At 37.0% G+C, this 13,625-nt stretch overlaps 1 long non-coding RNA gene across 1 annotated transcript; it reads right to left on the reverse strand.

The window, feature by feature from the left end:
* Positions 1-227: 227 nt before the first annotated feature.
* LOC140021341 (uncharacterized) lies at positions 228-499 on the reverse strand. The gene is made up of 2 exons (XR_011825141.1): positions 393-499; positions 228-267 (listed from the first exon to the last, which is right to left on the reverse strand). It is a non-coding gene; the product is annotated as an uncharacterized lncRNA (long non-coding RNA).
* Between the last annotated feature and the right edge of the window lie 13,126 nt (positions 500-13,625).

Genomic DNA, 13,625 nt, shown 5'->3' on the forward strand with positions numbered 1-13,625 from the left:
TTTCTCCTATAAATGCAAAGATTTAGCAGTGATATTTAGCAGGAAAAGTCATCATGCAAAACTTAAAAAGAATAAAACTTTTAGCATTCCAAAAATGGAATGAACTTACATCGTAACCAGCTGCAATATCTGGACAACAAAACATAGCACAACAGCCCTTCAAAGCTTCAAGCACGCTATGGTAATCCAACACGTCCAAAGTAAAAGCAGTTAATCTCTCCTCTGTCTTTTCCAATTCTACTATTTTCTTCATCACGACTTCATCTCCTGGAAGCCATATTCAGATCCTATCAAGGCTCGGATGCCACATCGCATCTCTGAGGCTGAGCTAGGCGTTTGTGTGTGTGAGGGGTAGGAAAAAAAGTAAAAAAAAAATTATTTGGGATTAATACCACTGTTCTGAAGAGCTGCATGAATCATATAACCTTTAAGCAACAGTTTCTTGACTACGGAAAAGCCCACATAGGTGGCTGCATCAAGAACACAAACTGCTTTCTCATGATCTTTTGATGCCATAACTTCTGCTTCCCTCATTTTTTTTCCTTGTCCCTACTTCCTGTTGTTCTTGTAGCTCTTCCTGTACTTTCTTATACCATAACTATATACTTAGCAAATATGTAAGAAAGTTAATAAGAACACAGAGGGTAGATAGGGATGCCAATTTGAAGATGAGTTGGTGAACTATACAACCACCACGTTCCTATCTACCTATCAAATTTGCATGCTCACTTGACTATCCTTCAGTTTTGCATCCTTTAGTTTTTACTAGTATCATTTATTTGCAATGTGGTGACAAGTATAACTTCTAAGCACTAGTCGCCCAAACCAAAAATCATTTATTTCTCAGTGTCTTGTTTAATTTATTTATTATTTACTAAAATTATCTGTGTTTCTTGGGTTTGCAACCCAAACTAGAAGGATTCCTTTCAAAAGACTTTTCACTTAAATTGTGTGCTTATTGAGGCTTTGACAAATTAATTCATGAGTAGTAGTAAAGTTTTCATTTCTTCATTTGATTTAGGTGAAATAGGGGGTTAGCGGAATTAGATCAAATTCTACTGTTTGCTTTGTAATATTTTGAAGTGGATGGTTTTTCATTTATTCCTTGCACGTATTTTTCTGTTCTATTATAGAGGTAGGTAATTTTACTGCATTCTAATTAATTTGAGATATAGGCATACATTCTTTTGTTAACAGGTTTATGCCGCCACGCACTAGATCCATTTCTAGAGGTTTGTTTTGGGGTATATTTTTTTCACTTGCATGTATTTTTCTGTTAGGAATTGTAAGGGCTAATTTTCACTTTTGCTCACAGTCGAAAAACTCATACTTCCCCGTTCTGTTACAACTGCTTGGTCCGAGTGTGGAGAGAACAATTTACAGCTTTGCATCACCAATTACTTCAAGGTATTATTGAATTCGTCTCTTTTTACAACCCTTTCACTAATATATTCAATTAACTATTTTGTATGTCCCATTTTCATGGCTGCCCTGGTTGAAAATTGGTATTATTTGCACGTGATTCAAGGGATTTACTTCAATATTGCTATATATCTGTTTTGGGGCTATAGATGCCATTCAATTTCTGTTTAGCCTTTTTAATAGTCAATTTTCGCTAATCTTATTTGTCCTACATAAAGTGTAAAAAACCAATGGCCGGTAAGGTTGGTTCATCGAGGCAAGGTTGAGCCCGATTTCCAATGGAGCGAGAGCTTGAATTTACGGACTACTTGGTTGAATTAAAACGGGCTAATAGAATGAACAAGGTCAACTTAAAGAGTGAGGCGTTCCCGGCAATTGTTGATAAATTTGCCAAAAAAGGATGCCACTTTGATGAATCTCAAATCAAGAATACAAGCGATTGAGGGTGACTGGGGCCGGATGGGATCCCCTCCTCCAGACTGTAACCATGGACGAAATCAAATGGCAAGCTGTGATTAAGGTACTCCAATTATTTTTTTCTTTTGTATCACATAAGCTTATAAAGTGTAAAAAATATTTTTTAACATCCTCTATGTTAATTTTGGTTTTAAATGTGTAGGAGAATCCATCTTTTAAGGCTTACCACAACAAAGATTTTCGTGTCCTCTACATATTGTCGGAGGTGTTTGACCAAATGGATGCCCAAGGCCGATACGCAAGGGACTCAAACCAACCACCAGTTGACATCAATGACGAGATAAGACCGAGGCAAAGTCAAGCTTTCTCCAATATCAATCTCCAGGGTACGGAGCACGTGGACCTGACTGATGAAATGGCGCCTCCTATGCAGTCAACTTGGAAATCGGATGCCAAACATTCGAAAGGCAAAGGCCAAGGGAAAACGAAGACTCCGGAATCTTCATCCGCCAAAGACGGTGACCTCCCGCCCGGTCTAAGTCGCATCTCATACAATAATGCCATATGTTGGATGGATGCGACGTTTGCTTCCGATCGGAGCATGTCCCAAAGCGTAGATGCCCCACCTCCCCCACCTGCTGCTACTCCAGCTCCTCCTTCGCCGATTTATGTGGATGATGACCCGTACTCGGTGGCAAAGGCAGATGCAGCCTTAAACGCAATTCCAGGCTTGCCAGATAAAGTAGCTGTCAAAGCAGTTGTTAAGTTGGCTGATTCCGCAGACCATCGGAGGATGTTTTTGAGTCAGAAGAGCGAGGCTAGGAAGCGGTTGTATGAACTGACGATTGGGGGGGGGCGAACTAGATAATTGAGGCCTGCATGTGCGCAGGGGGGTTAAGCACTAGTTGGAAGGGCTTTGTTTGCATGTTTTAATGACTCTAGATTTGTATTTGTGATTGATGGATGTTGGTTTTCCCTGTTGGGAAACGAATTTGCACTTTGGTTGTTTCATTACGTAGTTTGGTTCATTTTAAAACTTACCATAATGTTTCACCATTTCTTTAATATTTGACTTTTCGAGTTGGCGAATAATAAATAGGAGTCTTTCTTTAATATAAGAGTTGATTCTCTAATGATCAAATTCCTAGCTTGTTCCTCATTTGGTGTTTATGTATCACTTCTTTTCAAGGTGCAGGTGTTTTGCCCAAACATAGCGTAAATGGCTAGGGTTCCGCCAAATTTTGGAGTGAATTTAGATGACCCAGATGATGCAAGACAAGCCGCAACTGCTGTGTTAATACTATCGTGGCACTTTCAAACACATCAGGTTCCAAGGACAAGGCAGTTAGTCCATACATGCCCTTTCACAGGTCAGGGTTGGGTTGACGACTTGTTGGGGGGAAAGTGCATCAGGATGCTTAACAACATGTGCATGAATGTGCCCACATTCATTCAACTTTGCCGGATATTGCGTGAAGGTGGATACATTATTGAGGGCCCCTGTGATAAAGTGACTTTAAAGGAAGGAGTGGCAATTGCTTTATATGGGCTGAGCCATGATTTGACACAAAGAGTGCTAGGTGAGTGATTTCAGCATTCCATTGAGACCATTCATCGACACGTGCGCCGCCTGTGCCAGTTTTTAGTCCGATTAGCACCTATTGCTATCCGACATAGGGACACGGATACTACTCATCCTCGGATTCGAAATAATAGAAGGTTTTATCCCTGGTTTAAGGTACGTGCCCGCATCTTAAAACTAATAAGTTTCGAAATGCAAGTTTAATTTACCATAGATTCAATATGTAGGATTGCATTGGGGCTATTGATGGAACACATGTCTCGGCAAGCGTGCCAAGGGGGGAACAGGATGCCTTTCGTAACAAAAAGGGCACGCTTTCACAAAATATTTTAGCCGCAGGTGACCACGATATGAGATTCGTTTATGTCAGAGCTGGTTAGGAAGGGAGTGCCCATGATAGTCGTATCTTATTGGATGCTATTTCCAATCCGGATGCAGCATTTCCAACCCCACCGGCTAGAAAATATTATGTAGTTGATGCAGCGTACAGACACATGCCAGGATTCATGGCCCCTTTCAAGAGTGGACCAGGAGGAAGGTCACAGACGGCACAGAAGGGATTATTTAACAGCCGCAATTCTTCGGTTCGGAATATAATAGAGAGGACGTTTGGGGTATGGAAAATGAGGTTCAAAATTCTGGATGGTCCTATGAAAAACTATCCTATTGAGGCACAGAGGAACATTGTAGTGGCGTGCTGTGTACTACACAATTTCATTAGAGAGATGCAGCCATACGACGTCTACTTACTGGATGAAGTTAATATGGATGGCGGAGGTACCGAGGGAGCTCAAATGCCACAATTACACGAAATTTCAGTTTTTCTTAAAGCTCCCGAAACCTGTTTTTCCATGCCTAGGTTTGTAACAATTTCCTGTCGACTATTTGTGAATTTGGAGTATGCATGTTATACATAATGATTGGAATTGAAATCCTTGGTTTTCTGACAAATTTTTGTGGCTAGTTATACTTCAATTCGAGCAAAAATCTGGTGAAATTTTAATGCCTATTTCCTGTTCGATGAAATGCTTGTTTGAAAATTTTAATTGGAAGGTAGTTTATCTGCATGTGCGGGTGGGGAAAACAAATGGTCAGTGAAGTTCCATGCCTGTCCGAATAATTGATTTTCATGAAAAAGTAGAGTTTGAAGAGTTTCGTTTTCTTAGATTTCCTTTTGCATGAACTTGATTTAATGGCATGAATTTGAATGAGATGAGATTCGTGTGAGTTGGAATTTGAATCTTCGGACGTTCTTCCTCTACAAAGAAAGACAGAAATGGTAGATTGGCGTCTGATCCGTTGGGGAAGAAGACTTTTTGGTTTAAAATTGCAATTTCAATCCCTCCATTTTCATTTTGTTTTGTAATTTACCTCCAGAATTTTTAGAACTCCATAATTCGCCCCCAAACCTTTCTTAATTCTTTCGATTGAGTCCCTGTTTTTATTGCATTGGAACCCCTCAAGTTTCCCTTGTTCTGATATGGTCCAAAAACGTTTGTAATGAAACCAATTTCGCCCTTTAAGTTTTAATCATCTTTTCACTTTTAAGTAGTCTTTTGGGGTAGATTAATTATGGGTTTTAGGTTATAATTGTGGCTTAATAATTTTAATTGATTTTTCCATGTTGGGTTCTTGTGAAAAAGGTGATTTGGGCTGAGAGGTTATTTTACTTGGGTTTAAGGGAGTGGGTTTGAGTTTATTATTTTGAGTTTTGGTTTGGATTAGGGGGCAGAAGCTCACCTGGTTTGTTGGATAATTTTGGGGTCATAAATAATAGGCTGGCCCATTCCATTTGCCTTGATTTTTCGAGTGAGTTTAGGATGCTCTGGCCCAACAAATAAAGAAAAGGGCCCAATGGCCTGTTAAGTTAAGAAGCCTGATGACGAAATTTCATTCTAGTCCCCTAACTTTCGGATATTTTTATTATGGCCCTACAAAACTTTAAAATTTTTTCAATTGGGTCCCTAATTTAATTGTAAATAGGCCCCTAAACTTTATTTTCTTTAATTTTGGCCCGAAAACTTTGTTAATTTTTGCAATTAAATCCCTTCTTCTTTTAACTTTTTAAATGAGGGTTGTTTACATGATTTAATTGATTCAATTTTATGTTCATTTTATCTTTTGTGATTATTTGTTAACTAAAGTGGTGCCTTGACCCCTTTTATTGTTTTGAAGCTATTTTTCCTTCATTTGATTACCATTGCAAGGGAGGTACACTCTATCCCTTATTTTCACTTTATTTGACTGTATGTGTCTATGTGATTTATGTGCTTTATTGCATGCCTTTTGAATGTTTTCATTTTATTTATTTATTTATTTATCCACTTTATTTTTTTAGTTTTGCATAGTTATTTTCAATTTCGATCATTTGAAAGGCACTTGAATGCCAAAGTTGTAATAGTTAGGTTATTATTTTATTTATTTTATTCCGTTTCCCCTCTTAGATTGTAGTAGGCTCCCCCCCGAATGTAATAGTTAGGGCTTCATTTGCTTTATTTGCCTTATGTGTGTTTTGCATGTCTATGTGCTATGTGTTACCGCTTTCTTAGGGTCTTGCATCTACTTATCATGCTTATGTGTTATGTGCTATATGTGATTCATGTGTTTACATGCTTTTATTAGGTCTTACATGATTTATTTGATTGTAATCGACGTGTGACGTCACCACACTGGTCCAATGCTAGTTGTGGTCAATTTCTCGAATCCACACTAGTCCAACGCTAGTTGTGGCCCTTCGTTCCGACTTTTCTCACTAGTCCAATGCTAGTGGGAAATTGTAGACATGGGCTAGTCCAACGCTAGACCCTTAGGAGCCCTTTGCGCGTTAGATCATGATTGTGTGATAAAATCACTTCATCTCATGCATATCTTTACTTTCTAGGGCCTCTTTCACCATGTTGCATGACACTTTCCTTATATATGTATACCCCTTCCCCCATATTTTCCCTTATATGAATAATACTTGCCCCTTTTGTATGAAACATGACATTAGACTTGCATTTCATATAAGCATTAGAATTAGGTTAAATCATTTGCTTGATTAGATAAGAAAATCCCCTTGAATATGGGATATGGACGAGTTTGGCTTTCTAGCCTTAGCACGCTCGTATTCCCTCTATTAAAAGGGAAAATTGAGTCACAGACATTAGTCCCCCGTACCCGACATGATGCACTTCTTTAAGACATGTATATTTGTATAATTATTTTATTTCTTTTTCTTTTCTTAGAGTCTCATATTTTTGCACTATTCGTGACTTCTTCGAAGAGTCTTCATTGGGCGTCACAATTAATGTGATTGGTACCAAATAAGCTTTGAAGATACATTTCAACCCCTCGATACCCTCCTAGGTTTAGGGTTTGCATTCATGTAGATACATCCAAATGTGATAAATCTTAAGGGTAAATTAGGAAAATTTTTGACTAAATCACGCAACTAGCCTTGGCTAGGTCGAAAGGGTGTCTCGGATTTTTATCCTTGCCTTCCCTTTCTTCAAATGTGACTCCCGATCCTTTTTCTTTGATTTACATAGACAAGGAGTCGTTTAAAAGGGGTTTTTCTACCTTTTCCTTTGAAAAATTCATTTTTTAGGTGACTTGGTACACCTTAACTCTATACCAAGTGGCGACTCCGATTTTATTTCAAAAACCCTTTTTAAACTATAAATTTGGGCCCAAATCGTCGCATTACAAGTCCCATTTAGGCCAATTTACTTTTTAAATCAAAAATTCATTTTTCAAAATCGAAAATTCACTTTTAAACCATTTATTTATTTTATTAAAAATGGGGCGCGACAATTGGCACATTAAAATGAGACATTTATCATTGTATAGAAATAAACACACATTAAAAAGGATATAGTGTTCACGTGGAACCATTTCGGCCAGTTTCACCTTATAACTCCAGTAATTCCTCCGGCCTTATTCCTCCAGTGGTAATACTCGATTATACTGAAACGGTGACCCAGGATTCTAACCTACCCGACCGAGCCCAGTCCTGGCTCAAACTGGTTAGCAACCAAGGGCAGGACCCAGTTCAGCTAAGAGCTTACAACATGCGCAAGTAATCAAACATACCAGTAAACGGTAGAAATTCATTGTAGAAATTCATTATTTTAGTAGGTCGAGTGAGATAAAGTACGCACTCACCTTAAAACGGTGAAAAAATTACATAGGAGAAATTATAGGGAGCATTTAACACTTAAACATATAATAAATATGAAGTAAATGTGAGGACTCGAAAATTTTCTTATTTATTGAATATTACAAGTTTACTTAAATATTTATTTACTCATTTTCTCCGAATTATTTATTTCGACCATTTGAAATCCATTTATATGGAACAACGCCTCTTTTATATTTTTAAAGCGTTTTGTTAGAAAATTCACTTTTCGAAATTCGTTTAATTCGGAACAATGAGTGCACGTCTTCGAGGCTATATTTGAATCGGGAGTGTATTAATATTGGAGAGTTAAGAATGATCAATGGTAGATTAAGAAAGGTTAATTGAGGAATTAATACTCGACTCATGTAAAGACTCACAAATTTATCTATTTTAACTCCAAATTCTAGCTCATTTAATTATTTACTTGGCCATTTACTCCGAATATTATTTTCTAATCTCTTGAGACCTAATTACATTGATCTATGACTTACTTATATTTCTAGAGTGGCTCGCTTCAAAATTTAATTTCTGAAGGCTCGTTAAGTAAAAATAGTGAATACGCGATTGGAGTAAATAATTGAATCGACGATACAATAAGCTTGGAAAATTGGAGACTTATACATTAGTCTCAAAATAGGTACTATATGTTTGAGTATTCAAGTGATAGTTATTAGTATCATCGTTATAAGAATTTCTTTGAGATTTCACCTTATCGCCCTTAAATTGGAAATACGCGTTCTCACACGCGTGATTTAATTGAGGGACTTTAGACCCTTATTTTGGGGCAAGTAAGAGTGAATAATATTTATATGAATATGAGTGCATTAAAGGTTTAGTGCACTAGTGAAATAAACTCGAGAGGAATCGAGCACAAAACGCGAGCGTATACGCGCGAGAGAGAGAGTTGACTTTTGCACCAATTCTAGCCACACAAATAAAGCTTCCTTAGGAAGCCAAATTTAGACCAAAACACACTCTTTCTTCCTCACAAAGCAGCCGCCCATCAAGCAGAAAAAATAACCCATTTGCTCTTCAATTTTTCATCTCCAAATCTTGCACAAATCATCAACCAAATCAAACCAAAATTGAACCACACTTAGCCTAATACTTGGAGATCACATTAAGCTTCAAAGGAGAGCTGCAATCCACGGTTTTCTTGGACAAGGAGGGAGCAGAAATTTTGCCTTTGTTCATCACACAAGTAGGTGATGATCCAACCTTCGAATCTTGGTTTTTGGAAGTAGAATTTCACGTATAAACTCTTGTATGCATGTGGGTAGTCTTTTTTATGGTGGATTCTTGTTGTGTGGGCTCTATGAACTCCCACTTTTGATGGAAAGACTGATTTGATGATTGATGAAGAAATTAATGGTGGTTTAGTGCTTAAATTAGTGGATTAATGTTGTATTGTTGGTAGAAAATGAAAGGAGGTGCTTGGAGCAAAAGTGACCGTTTTACCCCTGCCTTGTCGGACAACCTTTGTGCAAAATTTTGAGGTTCTAATGGCTTTTTTATATTGTTTACATGTTATATTGGTTGTGTAAAAAGTTTCATTGAAAAATAACTTGATTTGGTCACCCAAATGTTGGATTAACGAAAGCTTAGCAATCTGGAAATTTATCCCGTATTCACCCAGGCAGTGTATTTGTTTTGGCTATATCTTTTTACTTCGATGTCAGAATCGAGTGCCGTTTGTGGCACTGGAAACTAGACATTCACATATTTCTAACGGTATAAAATACACATTCTGGTTCCATTTGAGTGAGCCAAACCATTCGTTTGAATCCACTGTCCTGTTTCGTTGCTTCCTGGAAGGCAGCACACGAGTTGCAAATTGATGCTCACGAATGAGCTGTTATGGGCAGATTTTGAGAATTGTTTCTTCTGAGAAAATATATCCTTATGAGTCTATTTTCTAATGCCACCAACCACGCTCAATTCTGAGTTGAATTGAGTGATTTATGATCAAAATTCAAAACTGACTTTGTGAACGAAAACAGTGTTTTGGACAGATTTGAAACTAACTACGGTTTGGGACTTGTTATCCAAAGCTTCTTATTGTAAATCATCTATCGAATGTACCTTGAACATATTTTGGACATTTCCTACTGGAATGAACCATGTTGGAGATGTTCCTTGACCAAATGTTTGGAAACGGCAAAACGGAAGTTCAAAGGCAGTTTAACCTTAGAATTTCTTGTGATTTCAACGGTTTTGTTAACCCACTTTCTGTGATTATTTCTCCATGAAATTTGGTAGAGGAACAACCCTTATATGGTAGTATTATATTACTAATTTTATTGTTATTCCGAGGCCGTTTCATGGTTCAAATAAATTCCCAAAGTTCGTGACTTGATTTTGGAAAACCCTTGTTTAACAAGGAAATTTGGGTAACTTTGAGCTACCATATCTTGGTGCTCAAAACTTCAATTCTCATTTCACTTGTTTTGTTTTAAACCTGGATTACAACTCTAATTTTGTTCAAAATTTCAAAGGCTAGTTCAAATTGAGTGAATTTTGCCGAATTTTCAAAGTTGGCCAAAAATCAACCCCGAAAGCTGTCTTCATGTTCAAAACAGCAACTTTGAGCCAATTTTTGAATAATTTTCGTCTGGAATCATGGGAAAGTGTATTCTATGAACTTTTAGTACCTTGGAAGAGGTTTCGAACGGTACCAGGTTTTTCAATTTTTGACATGTAAAACGTGAGATACAATTTTTCTAATGTATTGTACCAAAACTAAAATTTTCCAAATTTCAAGGAAATGGAGTTTTTTCGAGTACTCCTTATTCCTTCTATGCTACTTGAACATTTTATACTTGATTTCCAAGATAAAAACTAAATTTCTCTTGTACTTTGAAACCCCACTTGAGAGCCTCGATTTAGGATAAATAAGGCTCGTTTCACGAGACTTTCTATGATTGTACTATGGTACGATCTCCTTTAATAGTAGGGGTTTGAAAATGATAGTCTATTATTATTTTGCTTGGCATACTCGTTGAAGTATCGCCTTATAAATGACGTTCGGGCCCGGTGGGGGTGTGACGGCCCCACCTCCCCCTAAGGCATACCAAAGGGTTCGGCGAGTCGCCTGCCCAACTCTCGTCGGGACTCAGTCATACCTCAATCAAATCTAAAATAAAACCCCAAGATCAAACGAAATAACAATCCAAAACTTAAAGTGAAACTTATATACATAACTGCCTTAAATGGGAGTACAAACATCGGATATACAAAGGTTCTCAATCCTTCATACATCCAGCCCGTGCCGAAAGGTAGGGCGAGAACCATTACAAAAATCTGAAACTAGTCTAGGTTAGTCTATACCGAGCTCTCGTCCTGGCTTGCCGTCCCCTGTTAAGGAAAACAAAACTAAAGGAATGATCTAAAATCTCAGTGAGGTTTCAAACACATAATCAAACAATCAATCCAATACATTAAACATAGAGTATCAATAGTTCAAGAAACATTTACAATGGAAAGCGATAACAACACATTCATTAAAAGGATACGGGCTCACAAGGAGCCATTCGTTCGTTCGTTCGTTCATTCTCCTATCATTCCCCTTATTCCTCCAATTATTTGAAAATGCGTTTTTGTAAGTAAAACCCTCATTTGCATTGACATTCGTTCGTTCATTTCATTCACCCCCTCCTGGACGTTGGCCAGACTCCACCCGACAACAAGGTAATACTCGAGTATACCAAACGTTCACACCCAGGGTCACCATATCGGCCGACCGAGTCCGCTTCTGGCTCGAGTCGATTGGTAACGAAGGGCAGGGCCCAGTTCAGCCAAAAGGCTTACATCATGCGCAACTAGCATTTCATTATTTAATCATTAAAAATTTCACATTCATTTAGGTCGAGTGCGATAAAGTACACACTTACCTAGAAAACTCATTTGAAGCAATCATTGAAAACATTTAACATGTTATCATTCGTTCATAACAAATCATATAATCAAGAACAAGCCACATAGTCAATGAAAATATAACAAACAAGGAACACTCACATATTTACGCAGAATAACGTCCAAAATATCCTTCCGGATAACACCCTCAATCATCAAGGAATCCTAATATAATCAAAAGAACACATTATGCTTCAACCATCAAAGATGTCAGTGATTCAAAGAAAATTCGAATATGTACTAGTACAAAGTATAAATATGGTTTTGGTAGTGAAAAGAGTACATTTAAACCAAAGGACATAAGTAAAATATTTGTAAAAATTATACTCATGTGTAAAACTTTAAAATCGCTATTTGAGTCGAAGTGGCAAAGAAAACCTAAATGTGACGCCCCGAAAGAATGAGTGTGAGAACCCGAAATTTTTATATATTTTTTAGATATTATTTTGTTTCCTTGTTTATAATTTTGTACCTTTCTTCAAGATATTAATTTTCTATACATTTTTATAAAGAAATATAATTTTCAAATCATTTCCTTGATACGAGTTAGTCCACGTTAAGTTTGAAGTGTATTATGGACGTGGGACCCGCTAATGCGGTAAATGCAATATATTTTTGACAACTTGTTGGAGGTTTGTATTAAGTGATATTATTTTACAAGGTGCTAAGAGATTTGTATTAGAGAGACAAAAAGATAAGGTTTTAGCTAAAAGGTGACAAGTGTCACCATTCAATTCACCCTTGGACTTTTGACCAAAATATTTTTACCTTCTTAAAGCTAATTTTGGCCAATTTATTTCTTAATTTTTAGCTCCTTTGGCCGGCCCTCTCAACAAGAAAAGAAAAGAAAGCTCTCAACTTGTTTCTTCCATTTCTTGCCTTGATCTCACAAACCATGTGACGCCCTGAAAAGTACGAGTGTGAGAACCCGAAAAATTTTCTAATTTTCTAGGGTTATTTTATTTAATCGCCCGCCTTTTCTACATTTTCTTTATTAGAAAATTTCCTCAGATAAAGTTTATGAGCAAAGATAGTTTTAAAATGATTTTTCTAGTATCGGTTAGTTTTTGAGAAATTAAGAGCGTATTTTGAACGTGGGACCCGCAAGTGATGCATTATATTTTTGACAACTTGTTGGAATTTTGTATTAAGTGATATTATTTTACAAAGTGTTAAGATATTTGTATTGGAGAGACAAAAAGATAAGTTTTAAACCTAAAGGTGACAAGTGTCACCATCTAATTTAATCTTGGACTTTGACCATTTGACTTTACCTTTACCTTTGCCAAATAAATACAAAAAAATTGATCAAAATAAGCTTCATTTTGCAAGCTTCTTGGCCGAATGTTCTTGCTCAAGAAAGAAAGAAAAGCTCTCAATTTCTTCCTTCTATTTCTTGCTCAATCTTCAAATCCAACCAATAAAACTCCAAATCATTCCATAAAATCTCTTTGCTAAGTGGTCTTGAGGTGTTTTGTGGAGTTGTTTGGAAAGCTAAGGTGATTTGTTGCTCTATCTCTTGTATGGCTAAGGTGAGTTGTGAAGAACCACTCTCCTCCCTTAATTGATGTTCAATTCATGATTGGCGGTGGTATAAGATGCACTTTTATGGATTATATCTTGATTTTGGTTGAATTGGTGAAGTTTTATAATTATTGGGGATTTTTCTGTTTTCATATGGATATGATTATGTGGTCATGTATGATGATTGGAAATGATATTTAAGGAAGCTAGAAGGTGGAAAAAGTGGATAATTGCAAGCAATTTCTGGTTTGGAAGAAATTTCAGAAAACTAGGGTTTTTGAAGGAGCATTCTGTCCGAATTTTTAGGTCCCAGATAGAGGCCGAATTGGCCTTGGCTTAAAACATAAAAGTTGTAGGGAATGACATTTTAGAGGTGCCTACACAATTTCAGGTCAATAGGAGTAGCGTAGAATGAGATAAGTAGAAATTACTATTGCTATTCTGGTTTTACCCGAAATTGAGAAGTGCGTCTGTAATGGGTTTTTTTGGCAGGAATTGCTTCCGAATTGGTTGTTGAGGCCTTCTGATGAAATTTATACCTGTTTCTTAGCTTTCATCCGGTTTTGGAATTTCTGGATTTGGACTTGGATAGCCTGTTTTATGATG

Source organism: Coffea arabica, chromosome 1e (genome assembly GCF_036785885.1).
Source record: "Coffea arabica cultivar ET-39 chromosome 1e, Coffea Arabica ET-39 HiFi, whole genome shotgun sequence".
Taxonomy (NCBI): Eukaryota; Viridiplantae; Streptophyta; class Magnoliopsida; order Gentianales; family Rubiaceae; genus Coffea; species Coffea arabica.